General features: G+C 34.8%; 1 protein-coding gene across 18 annotated transcripts in view; it reads right to left on the bottom strand.

Annotated features, from left to right (window-relative positions):
• Window positions 1–12500, bottom strand: part of LOC136854940 (transforming acidic coiled-coil-containing protein 3-like) — a 245539-nt gene that overhangs the window by 155589 nt on the left and 77450 nt on the right. The gene's annotated exons all lie outside the window — the stretch shown is intronic.

Here is a 12500-nt window from a genome sequence, read left to right as displayed (position 1 = left end):
TCCTCCATGAGTCAACATTTAAAGTACCTGACAGTGAACATAATGACTTAAAGGCAAATCTTCCACCCAGCCTTCGACATGACAGCGAACATAATGACCTTAGAAAAAATCGCCCATTCAGCCTTCGACAGAGGAGTGGGAACATAATGACCTTAGAAAATAACAGCTGGTTACCGGAAGCGGGAGCCTGAGAGAGAGAGAGAGGAGGGGAGGGAGGAGAGGGAGAGGAGAGGGAGAGAGGAAATCGACCGAGGGAGCTCGGTCGATATCGATCACACCTGTGCAAGGTGACACAACTCCATTACACTCACGAACTCGACTTTTTTTTTTTTCTCCTTCCTGGTGCGATTAGTCGTTGCGACGCCAGGTTACATAACAAGTAAATCAATCTACTGATGGTAAGTAAACAAAGAGAGGCCATTTTCATAAAATACAAAGGAAATTTAGTAAACTTTTTTTATCGATTATATATTATCGAAAGTAAATAAACAGAAGCCATTTTTATACAAGGCAATGGAAATTCATTAATTTTCATTAATAATAATAATAATAATAATAATTTCATTACATTTTTATCAGTTGAATATAAAAACTTACAGAGGACTTTAGCATGTCCAAACATTATGATTAATAATAATAATAATAATAATAATAATAATAATAATAATAATAATAATAATAATAATAATAATTGCAATTTTACTGGTTAAAATAATAATAATATCATTGCATTTTTACTGGTTAAATATAAAAACCAAACATTTGAATACCAAACATTATGAATAATAATAATAATAATAATAATAATAATAATAATAATAATAATAATAATTCCATCACATTTTCATAGATGACAAATACAAACTTACCTATGAACTTTCGAGAACAAAGAACAACGAGCGCTAGATTCCGTGACAAAAGCGAAACAACAGCGGAAGTACGTAAACAAACAAAGAGCCCTTTATCCTACGAAAACGAAAGCATTCGTTTCGGGTACTCTATTGATCGACCTACATATACCTGAGTGTTCCAGCAGTGTACCGCTACAGAAGAGCAATGGGGACACGGCCAATCTATTCATTTCAAGGTCGCGTTTTAAAGTTCGGAAGTTTTGATTGGTGATTTTTGGGCCAAGCGCAGCGCACCACGGGCACACATACACACGCACACACACACATACACACATATACATATATATATATATATATATATATATATATATATATATATATATATATATATACATACATATATATATATATATACACATATATATATATATGTATGCATATACACACATGATGTATATACATTCAGCTACAACTGTTTGTTTACTCTCTCTCTTCTCTCTCTCTCTCGCTCTGAAACAAAAAATTATACCAAGAGAATCTTTTTCCCTTAGAGAGAGAGAGAGAGAGAGAGAGAGAGAGAGAGAGAGAGAGAGAGAGAGAGAGGTAATCTCCTCCTTAACATAAAGAAAATAATCAAGGGGGTGTACCACACGAATCTTTTTTCCCTGAGAGAGAGAGAGAGAGAGAGAGAGAGAGAGAGAGAGAGAGAGAGAGAGAGGTAATCTCCTATGCCTTAACATAAAGAAAATAATCAAGGGTGTACCACAGAATCTTTTTCCCTGAGAGAGAGAGAGAGAGAGAGGGGAGTGAGTAAATGTCCTATGCTTTTGACATACAGAAAATAATCAAGAGTCTACCGCACGAATCTTTTTCTCTGAGAGAGAGAGAGAGAGAGAGAGAGAGAGAGAGAGAGAGAGAGAGAGAGAGAGAGAGAGTAATGTCCCATGCTTTTGACATACAGATAATAATCAAGAGTGTGTCACAGGAATCTTTTCTCTTAGAGAGAGAGAGAGAGAGAGAGAGAGAGAGAGAGAGAGAGAGAGAGAGAGAGAGAAGCAGTCTCACTGTAAAAGTGAGACACACTTGCAGGCGGCCTCTGAGGCATTGTGGTTTCACGCAAATATAATTCATGGTTCCTCCCGGCTAAACGTCAACCAATTTTCAGGAACTGAAAAGTGAGTGGGAATTTCTCTTCATTTGGGCGGGACGAGGAAAAAATGGAACGTAATTAAGAAAAGTTGTTTCTCATGTTGCTTGACACTGCTTGCAAAACGCGAAGAATAAATTTGTTCGCCCCTTTGGTGGGCTTGTTCCGTATGAGTAGGGTTCATCTTCTTAATAATAATAATAATAATAATAATAATAATAATAATAATAATAATAATAATAATACTAATTTCAACATTCTTTGAAGTTTGAATTTCATCTTCTGAATAATAATAATAATAATAATAATAATAATAATAATAATAATAATAATAATAATCTTTGAAAGTTTGTTCATCTTCTGAATATGAATAATTCATCTCTTAATAATAATAATAATAATAATAATAATAATAATAATAATAATAATAATAATAATAATAATTACAAGTGAAAAGCAATGATTGGTTATTCAGTCTTTTTGGGAAAACACATCGCAGACGCGGTGCGAGCGCGAGTAAGAGCGTGCTTTCTGATTTCATTTTTCTAATATATATATAAAGCTTCTGCAACAGGTCTTGTCTCTGCACTGAGAAGATTTTTCTGCAGCAATTACACCTCAGATCTGAATAAGCCACCTCAGATCCGTTATGGACGCTTCCGCAATCCTTTGTGAGGCGCCGGTAAGTTATCGGAATCATCCAGGCTTCAAATTAAACTGAACACTTGACTGCTTCTCTCTCTCTCTCTCTCTCTCTCTCTCTCTCTCTCTCTCTCCTCTCTCTCTCTCTCTCTCTCTCTCTCTGTCAAAAGCCAGATATATACGGATGAGAGGGAGCGAAAGTCACTTCAAGCGTGATAAATAAAAGGATTACTCAGAAAAAGATATGTCTATGGTAGATTGGTCATGTCACATGATAAAGATCTGACAGGAATGAAATCTAGGAGGGGTTCTCTCTCTCTCTCTCTCTCTCTCTCTCTCTCTCTCTCTCTCTCTCTCTCGCACCTCCGTCGCTGATATGCAGACACCAAAAAATGCAAAACGACCGCAAATCCTCTTAACAATTACAGATGAATGACAGTGATGTTCACAGCACTTGAACACGGACGGAGAAAGCGCTTAGGATTCTCTCTCTCTCTCTCTCTCTCTCTCTCTCTCTCTCAGCATGAGCAAGTTTCTTTAATAATCCAGTAGGCCTCTGCTGACGTAAGCAGACGGTTATTAACCTGGTTGTTATATCTTGATAAAAAAAAAAAGAAAGTAGAGTCATCATACCATGATAAAGTAAAAAAGAAAGTAAAGCCATCATATCATGATAAAGCAAAAAAAAAAAAAGAAAGCACAGCCATCATATCATGACAAAGGCAAAGAAGAAAGTAAAACCATCATCAAAGACAAAGGAAAAAAGAAAGTAGAGTCATCATATCAAGAAAGAGAAAAAAAAGAATGCAAATTCTCGCCCAGGTAATCCCCACCCCCGGGGGGAACGAAACCACGCACCGGAGACCCCGCTCTCTCTCTCTCTCTCTCTCTCTCTCTCTCTCTACTCAGGAATGAAACTGAAGCCGAATCCAGCATTCCAGCGAATATCAAGAGGACACCTAACCGGCATACGAACCGCAGTGAAATTCGAATCGAGGTGCCTCGTCACTTTATGATTCTGACAAAATCTCTTATTTTTTTCAGAGCTTCTTCCTCCAAATCAGGTCACTCCAGATCGATGCTCAGGTTTCTATTAGTTTTCTGTAAAAGGAAACTATTGAGATGGCTATTTGTCTGTCGGCCCTCAGATCTTAAAAACTACTGAGGCTAGATGGCTGTAAATTGGTATGTTGATCACCCACCCTTCAATCATCAAGCATACCAAACTGCAGCCCTCTAGCCTCAGTAGTTTTTATTTGATCTAAGGTTAAGTTTAGCCATGGATTGTGCATCTGGCACCGCTATAGGTGTCAACAACACAGACAACCACCGGGCCGTGGATGAAAGTTTCATGGGCCGCGATTAAGTGTTTCATACAGCATTACACGCTGTACAGAAAACTCGACTGCGCCGAAGAAACTTCGGCGCATTTTATACTTGTTATTTATAAAGGAAGCCAGGACAGTTAGGTTTAGTGATTATCAGCAGTTAGAGATTGAAAGGTAATTTGACCCTGTAACACCTTTTCCCAAAGCAAGCAGTCTCCGAAGAGGTGGAATACTGCAAGCTCCTGAATTTCTGTGCGTTGGCGCAGTCACTGTGAAAGCAAAGATGAAGCGTCTTCAGAGTGGGAAAAGGAGAGAAAATTGCAAAAGCAGGAATAGCAAGCACGGCAGATAAAAGGCGCACCTATTGCAAAAATGAAAGCATAAAGCTGATGGTTCTATCTAGCATTTTCTAGGAGAGGTGAAAATTGCTCCCTCAAAAAATAATGAACAAATAAAACTATTCTTTGCTATGCCGGCAAAAAACAGTTTTTCCATCGCGTTCTGAGTGTATACTTGGAGAATGAATATTAGACCACCTCGTCCAAAAGATAATTAAGACAATTTATCTGAGAGAGAGAGAGAGAGAGAGAGAGAGAGAGAGAGAGAGATTCAGGGGATGAGTGTCTTATCAGTAAATGAGAGAGAGAATTTGACATATTTATTTTCGTTTGGCAACAAGAAAAGACATAAGAGAGAGAGAGAGAGAGAGAGAGAGAGAGAGAGAGAGAGAATTCAGGGGATACATGTCTTACCAGGAGAAGATAGAGAGAATTTGACATATATTTTCGTTTAGCAACACGAAAAGAGATAGAGAGAGAGAGAGAGAGAGAGAGAGAGAGAGAGAGAGAGAGAGAGAGAGAGAGAGAAAAACCGCAAAACGAAAATACAAGGATCCCTCGTCAGACGGCATTCGAAGAACGCATCGGCTAAAAGCACACCACATCAAAGTCACCTTTATCTCCGGAGGTAATAAGGGCGGAAATCCCCTGCAATTATAGTTTCACTACGATGCACAGACGATTGCAAGATTGCTTCTGTCATCTTGTAGCTTCGATTTTCAATTATCGTTCATCTCAGGCATTCCAGCTGTCACAGAGAGAGAGAGAGAGAGAGAGAGAGAGAGAGAGAGAGAGAGAGAGAGAGAGAGAGACTGTTACAGTTAGAAAAATATTATTTTCAGACAGAATCAAACTTTAAAACATTACTCGAGAGAGAGAGAGAGAGAGAGAGAGAGAGAGAGAGAGAGAGAGAGAGAGAGAGAGAGAGAGAGAGAGAGAGAGATATTATTATTATTATTATATTATAATAATAATAATAATAATAATAATAATAATAATAATAATAATAATAATAATAATAACAATAATAATAATAACACTCTTACTATTACCATGACTACTACAACAAATATTATAATAATAAAATAATAATAACAACACGAATGCTTTCACAATAATAATAATAATAATAATAATAATAATAATAATAGTAATAATAATAATAATAATGACAACACTTTTACTATTACTATGACTACAACAAATATATAATAATAATAAAAATAATTAAAGATAATAACACGACTAATACCACAAAAATAATAATAATAATAATAATAATAATAATAATAATAATAATAATAATAATAATACCACGAATACTGACGATTATATAACTGTCATTAAAAGACCTGGTAATCCGGAAACCACGACCATAATTACCGTGTGATTTTAAGGCAGACTCGGCCAATACTTATCTGCCACATCGACCGTTAAACGAACCGCCATAGCGAACCACAACAAAGTTACGAAAATAAAAATTAAAAGGAAAAAAGGCACCCCCTGAAAAAAACACTCCCCAACCAGCCATAAAAAAAAACACCCAGTGAATTACAGAAGATATAAGGAATGTCACACATAACAACTAATAGTTACGGAAATAAAATAAAAAAAAATAACTACCTTGAAAAACCCACTCAACAGCAAAAAAAAAAAAAACATACACCCTGTGAATTGCAGAAGATATAAGGAATGTCATACATAACGACTAAAGTTACGAAAATAAAAAAAAATATAAATAAGTACCTTGAAAAACCCACTCCCCAGCCATAAAAAAACCACCCAGTGAATTACAGAAGATATCAAGAATGTTATTAACCATAACCAAATTTACGAAAAAAAGGCCCTCTGAAAAACCCACCCCCACCTAACTAAAAAAAACAACAAACAACCAGTGAATTACAGAGATACAGAATGGGATACAACCAACCAAATAACAAAAAATAATAAAAAAAAGACCCTCTGAAAAAACCCATCCCCAACCAGCTAAAAAAACCATTGAATTACATAAGATAAAAAATGCCATAAATCACAACCAAACATCACATTGAAGAATCGGAAGAACTCGACACAATAAGTTATAGTAAATTAAATTAAATTAAATAAAAAACTACTTGGAACAGGAGGAAAAATTGCTATAAAAATGTAAAAAAATTTTTTAAATCACAGAAAAAACATAAGAACCCAGAAAAAAACTACAACACTACAATCAACCACCACTACGAGATCATTAAAAAAATCACTCGGTAAAGAACCGCAGAAAAAAAAAACTCCAAAAAACTTGTCACAAAAAAACAACTTCAAAGAACCACAGTAAAGTCCGTGAAACTAGTAAGCGTCAGTTAAGCAGACATACAATAATAATAATAATAATAATAATAATAATAATAATAATAATAATAATAATAATAATAATATTAATAATAATAATTATTATTATTATTATTATTAATATTTTTACCATTATTAACTACAGTAAAGAATGTAATATGTACATAGCAATAATTAGTAAAATAAGAATATAATAATAATAATAATAATAATATCATTATCCCAGGAGCTATTCTGAAGCGTTTCATCTTCACAAATACACGAGCATTACTGCTCATGGCATGCGCACAACTGGGTCCCCCTCACAAAGACCGAAAAGACCCAAATGATAAGAGAAACAAAAAAGATGTCTTAACATTCCGACAAATTCTCACAATGGGTTTGTTTCCACAACTTGATACATTCGTCGTGGCCTGAAAAATGGACTGACGTAAAAAAAACACGTCTAATTGTTATGTATTCATCTGTATTCAGGGGTTTACTCTATGAATTATGAATTATGAATTAAGAATTAAGAAGTATGAATAATTAATTCTGAATAATGAATGACTAAAGACAAAAGTTTTTTTTTTTTTTTGAGGATTAAGTTCTTAGCCTGCTCATCTGAATTGCATATATGACATAATACTGCGGATGAATTTGTCATCTGAGGAATTACACAGCAGTATCACTTACCTCTTCTCGTGAGAGAGAGAGAGAGAGAGAGAGAGAGAGAGAGAGAGAGAGAGAGAGAGAGAGATAGATATATATATATATATATATATATATATATATATATATATATATATATATATATATATATATATATATATATTTGATACAGACACAATGCCCTTGAAACATCTAGATTTCTTCAGTATTTTTTTTTTTTATATGCGTGTCACTGCAAAACATCTGAGGAATTATACAGCACAATCACTTACCTCTTCTTGTGTGAGAGAGAGAGAGAGAGAGAGAGAGAGAGAGAGAGGGGGCTAAAATTTGCCTATGCGGCGCTGGTGTGGGTTTCAAGGAACTTTCAACTCCCTAGACTAGTTCATCAGCACCTGGAAACGAGTCTATAGACGGCCTGTTACCGAGACCTTTCTCCAAGCATTTTTTTTTTATGTCTAAGAGTAAATAAAATTTTCAGGCCTCGCCACTTTCAGCCGTATCGTCTTGCAAGGAAGATTTAGAGAATAAAAATGAGAAAATGATTACTGCTATAGAGTATTTGATTTTAGATCACGAAAAGGTAAAACCTTTTTGTATTCCCTTAGGACTCATACCCGCCATATATACACGCCCTTGTCTCTGTACAGATGCTGTGACCACGTCTTGGTGATAAGACGAAAGTACTTAGCATCATATCGTTTCACTTTCCTTCGTGGCTGAAACATTGTATATATATATATATATATATATATATATATATATATATATATATATATATATATATATATATATATATATATATATATATATCAAATGCAGCACAAAGGGACGCGTGCTTTTTTTGTTTAAAGAACATGCTGCCCAGATTAGCATACTGTAACCCCGCTCACCTTCTGATGTGGATTTTATAACATATACAAATATAAATATACACACAAATATATATATATATATTTTCCCCAGTTCCTCCTTCCCTTAATTGTGGCGTCCCTTCAAGTTAAACAGAAAACTTACAAGGTTTCCAAAGCCTCTGGATTAAGAATTTAAAGGAATCCCAATCCAATTTGAAGCCTTTCCGAGAACGTGGCGCTACGGACAAGGAACTTGGAAGAGGTGATGAAACGGATTAGAAACAAACTCGCAATGAGGAATCATCGTCATCGTAATAATCGTCGTCCATCAAAGGTAGCGCCAGATCGATCCCAGGGTGGGGGAAAGAGTCATGCTTTGGGCCCGTTATATGAAGTACACTCGCCCTCATTGACCTGAGTCCTGAATCATGTACATGGTAGTCAGTCAACTGTAGTGGATAGCAGTCAATTTTGTTCTCTTACGGCGTCCCTTCGGCCCCTAGCTGTCACCCCTTTCATTCCTTTTGCTGTACCTCCGTTCGCATTCATAATACATCGGGACTGAGACGTAACCTTTAGATCTTCAGTCCTGCAATCGTGACCGGGATCCCATTCTCAGGATGATCGATTCGGCCTTCAACTCTCTCCTCTGTGTTTCTCACGTCTTCGTTAATCGCAAAGTCGACATCTGAATGTCAGTTAGTTTCTGATGATTCCATTCAGTGACCTGAATGCTCTGTATCTAATAGAGATAAATATTCAGGAATGACGTCAGTGGAAAAATGCTGGGGTTTGGTCACCTCTTGCTCAAGGTATTGCTTGAGTTATTGCTTGAGTTATTGCTCAAGATATTGCTTGAGTTATTTCTCAAGTTACTGAGTTATTGCTTAAGTTATTGATCGATTTATTGCTCAAGTTATTGGTTGAGTTACTGCTCAAGTTACTGCTTGAGTTATTGCTCAAGTTATTTCTTAAGTTATTGCTCGATTTATTGTTCAAGATATTGCTCGAGTTATTGCTAAGTTATTGCCTGAGTTATTGCTTAAGATATTGCTCAAGTTATTGCTTAACTTATTGCTTAAGTTATTGCGGTATCTTGGCAAACAAGTATAAGCATATTGAGTTGGTTTATAACAAAAAGTGACTATAGTTTCAGTACAAGGGCCTTCAAATCGTTATTTTTCTTGCACATTCCTTCCTTGAATTTTTTATGCATTTACATATCTCAGCTTATTACGTATTACCTGTCGTTAATAAATCTATATATATTCACCTCTACGACTGTTGTCTTCGCGAAGTGATTTCCAGCCTTCGAAAAAATTTGGCATTTTTTTCTTCAGCAGTTTCTGTGTAAGGTCTAAAAACTGCTGTTCCATAATAATAAAGTAATGTAAGAGTTCGAACGAACAGTTCCACTGCAAAAAAAAAAAAGAGAGAAAGAAAAAGGTTCTCAAAAGAAAAAAAAAAAAAAAGTTATCATGGCGCGTTTCAAAAACGAATATCTAGCAGGCAGGTTCTGAGTTTTTCAGCGTGCATCCTTCCGGTGACAAATGAACAAATATTTCAGTTTAAACAACTCCGGTCCATTGTGTGTGTGTGTGTATATATATATACACACATATGTATATATATATACACACACACACACACACACACATATATATATATATATATATATATATATATTAGTTGCTCTTCATTTCTTTCCCCCCTTTTAAAATAAAAATGCAAATAAGAGTGCCGTCCTTTCGTGACTCCTTGCCAATGCGTACACACACACACACACGCACACGCTCACGAACTCGCGCAAATGATCTCCTGGCAAGGAGGTCGGAATGCATACCACGTTCAAGTTTTTCATTCGCTTTTAAGTGTGTCCACGTCTTAATAAGTTATTCGCTTTGCCTCGTTATATATATGTGTGTGTATGTATGTATGTATGTGTATATATATTATACAAATATATATTTATATGTATATATATATACATATATATATATATATATATATATATATATATATATATATATATATATATATATATATTTATATATATATATAATTCAAAAATATTTAGCCGTCTCCACTTGAATTTTAAACTAATGCACAAACACGTTTGTAAGGTAAGAAAACACACATTCATATAATACACAAACACGCACAAACACATACATGCATCTTTGAACATTTATATACGAATTTGGAATAGACAATGACAGAGACTATTTATTCTTCATGACCTGAATTTCAAACTAAAGTCACAAACACGTTTGTAAGGCAATGAAACATCCATTCATACACCTCACAAACACACACAAACACATATGCATCTGTAAACAACCTCTCAAACCCCTTTCAAACAATTTCTATTTGTTTTCAGCGTCCAACTCTTTGCAGTAAGTAAAAAAAAAAAAATGAATGAACTTTAAACGAACAGAAATATTCCGGAGGTCGCTATGGTGCTGGACACCTATGAAATAAGTCAGTGAATTTTGTAGGTACCACATGTCTACAAATTATTTTTTATTTATGAACATGTCCAAGTGCAAAGCGGTATGTTTTATGTATATGATGCATATTCATTCTATGTATGGCTGTAAGTGTGTATATATATTTATATTTATATGTATGTATATATACATATATATTAAACCATTTCATCAAGACATGAAGAAATGGTTTTATAAATTACAAGCTTTAGCGCCCATGGCAAACTAATATTACTTTCATCACTAAAGAAACCAAAAGCATAATTAATTAGCTAAGTAACTTCTAAAGAACAGAATTTCCTTTTACAGAAAGAGAAACAGAGAATCAATCGAAAAAAAAAAACCAAACTGGTGACACAAGACTAATGGAAAATATCTTTCAAAATCTTTCAAAATTCTCCAACTTAGGAAAGACATTCCCCCGAAAAAAAGCGAACTGGGCGAATTCTTCAGCGACCGGCCCGGACTGCCAACTTCGTTTCAAGATGCTGCACGCTGCAGGGGTTTGCATAATAATGGAGTGGTCGTCAAAATAGATTTGGCAGCCGCGGTGTCTACTGTCAAACTCGCCTAACTCCCCTGGCAGTACGAGATGTAGAACTTAGAAAGCATCTTAGTTGAGTCAAGATTACCTTCGAGAACATCTGTTGGTAAACATTTCGGCGCTATGTCACAAACCCGGTTACTGAGAATACAATACGGAATTTCGGCCACAGGACAAGCGCTGGGACCCAGGAGGTCATTCAGCGCTGAAACGGAAATTGACGGTGAGAAGGTTTGGAAGGTGTAACGGGGAAGAACCTCGCAGTTACACTATAAAACAATTGTTAGAGAGGGTGGGAAGTCATATGGAGGTACAGTAATATATATATATATATATATATATATATATATATATATATATATATATATGTATATATATATATATATATATATATATCTCTCTCTCTCTACATTATATATATATATATATATATATATATATATAATATATATATATATATATATATATATATATATAATGTAGAGAGAGAGAGAGAGAGAGAGATTATAAGATGCCAAAATCAACTTCGCAGATATAAATGCCCCCAAAAAATACCCTGTGATGCCATGGGCGTGGGACTGTCCACCACATTCGGTCAAGACGCCCACATACAATTTTGGAGGTTTCAGAGTCAGCTGGCTAGACGCCTATGTGGGCGGAGAGAGAGAGAGAGAGAGAGAGAGAGAGAGAGAGAGAGAGAGAGAGAGAGAGAGAGAGAGAGAGAGAGACTTAAATGAAACTGTTGTCTCTTTCTGGTTAAAAAATAATAACTTGTGATTCTGTAACAAAGAACTAACCTTAATACAGACAAACTAGTTCTTTTTATAGTTGTTTAAAAATGTGACTGATTTCTTTAATGGCATCATTCACTTTTATATGGATGACTGAAACTTCAGCTTTCTACTTTCATGAAACTGAAGACTCATGAAAATAAAGTTTGTCAAAGGCTCGAAAAAAATTCTAAAAAAAATATGATTTCATCTTTTCCCGAAAGAAAAATAAATCTGAACAAATATAAATCGTTTTTTCTCCTTTGAGTGAAAAACGGAAAAAAATCGCTATCAGACTAAAAAAAATTATTAAAAAAAATATTATGTCAATTTTTACCGAAAGAAAACTAAACCTAAACAAACATAAATATTTTTTCCTCTAAGTAAAAAAAAAAAAAAAAGCTTTCAGAAGCCAAACACCAGGATAAAAAACTAAAAAAAAAATAAATAAAATGAATATCACATCGTTTTCGCCTACGGAATAAAATCAAAGATACAATCTTCTATTTTCTTCTTTGTTCCCAAGGAGGCCCCAAGGACAGACAGGCTGAGTCT

Source organism: Macrobrachium rosenbergii, chromosome 30 (assembly GCF_040412425.1).
Source record: "Macrobrachium rosenbergii isolate ZJJX-2024 chromosome 30, ASM4041242v1, whole genome shotgun sequence".
Lineage (NCBI taxonomy): Eukaryota > Metazoa > Arthropoda > Malacostraca > Decapoda > Palaemonidae > Macrobrachium > Macrobrachium rosenbergii.
Note: the sequence above shows the minus strand (reverse complement) of the source record. Positions and strands in the feature narration are given on the sequence as shown.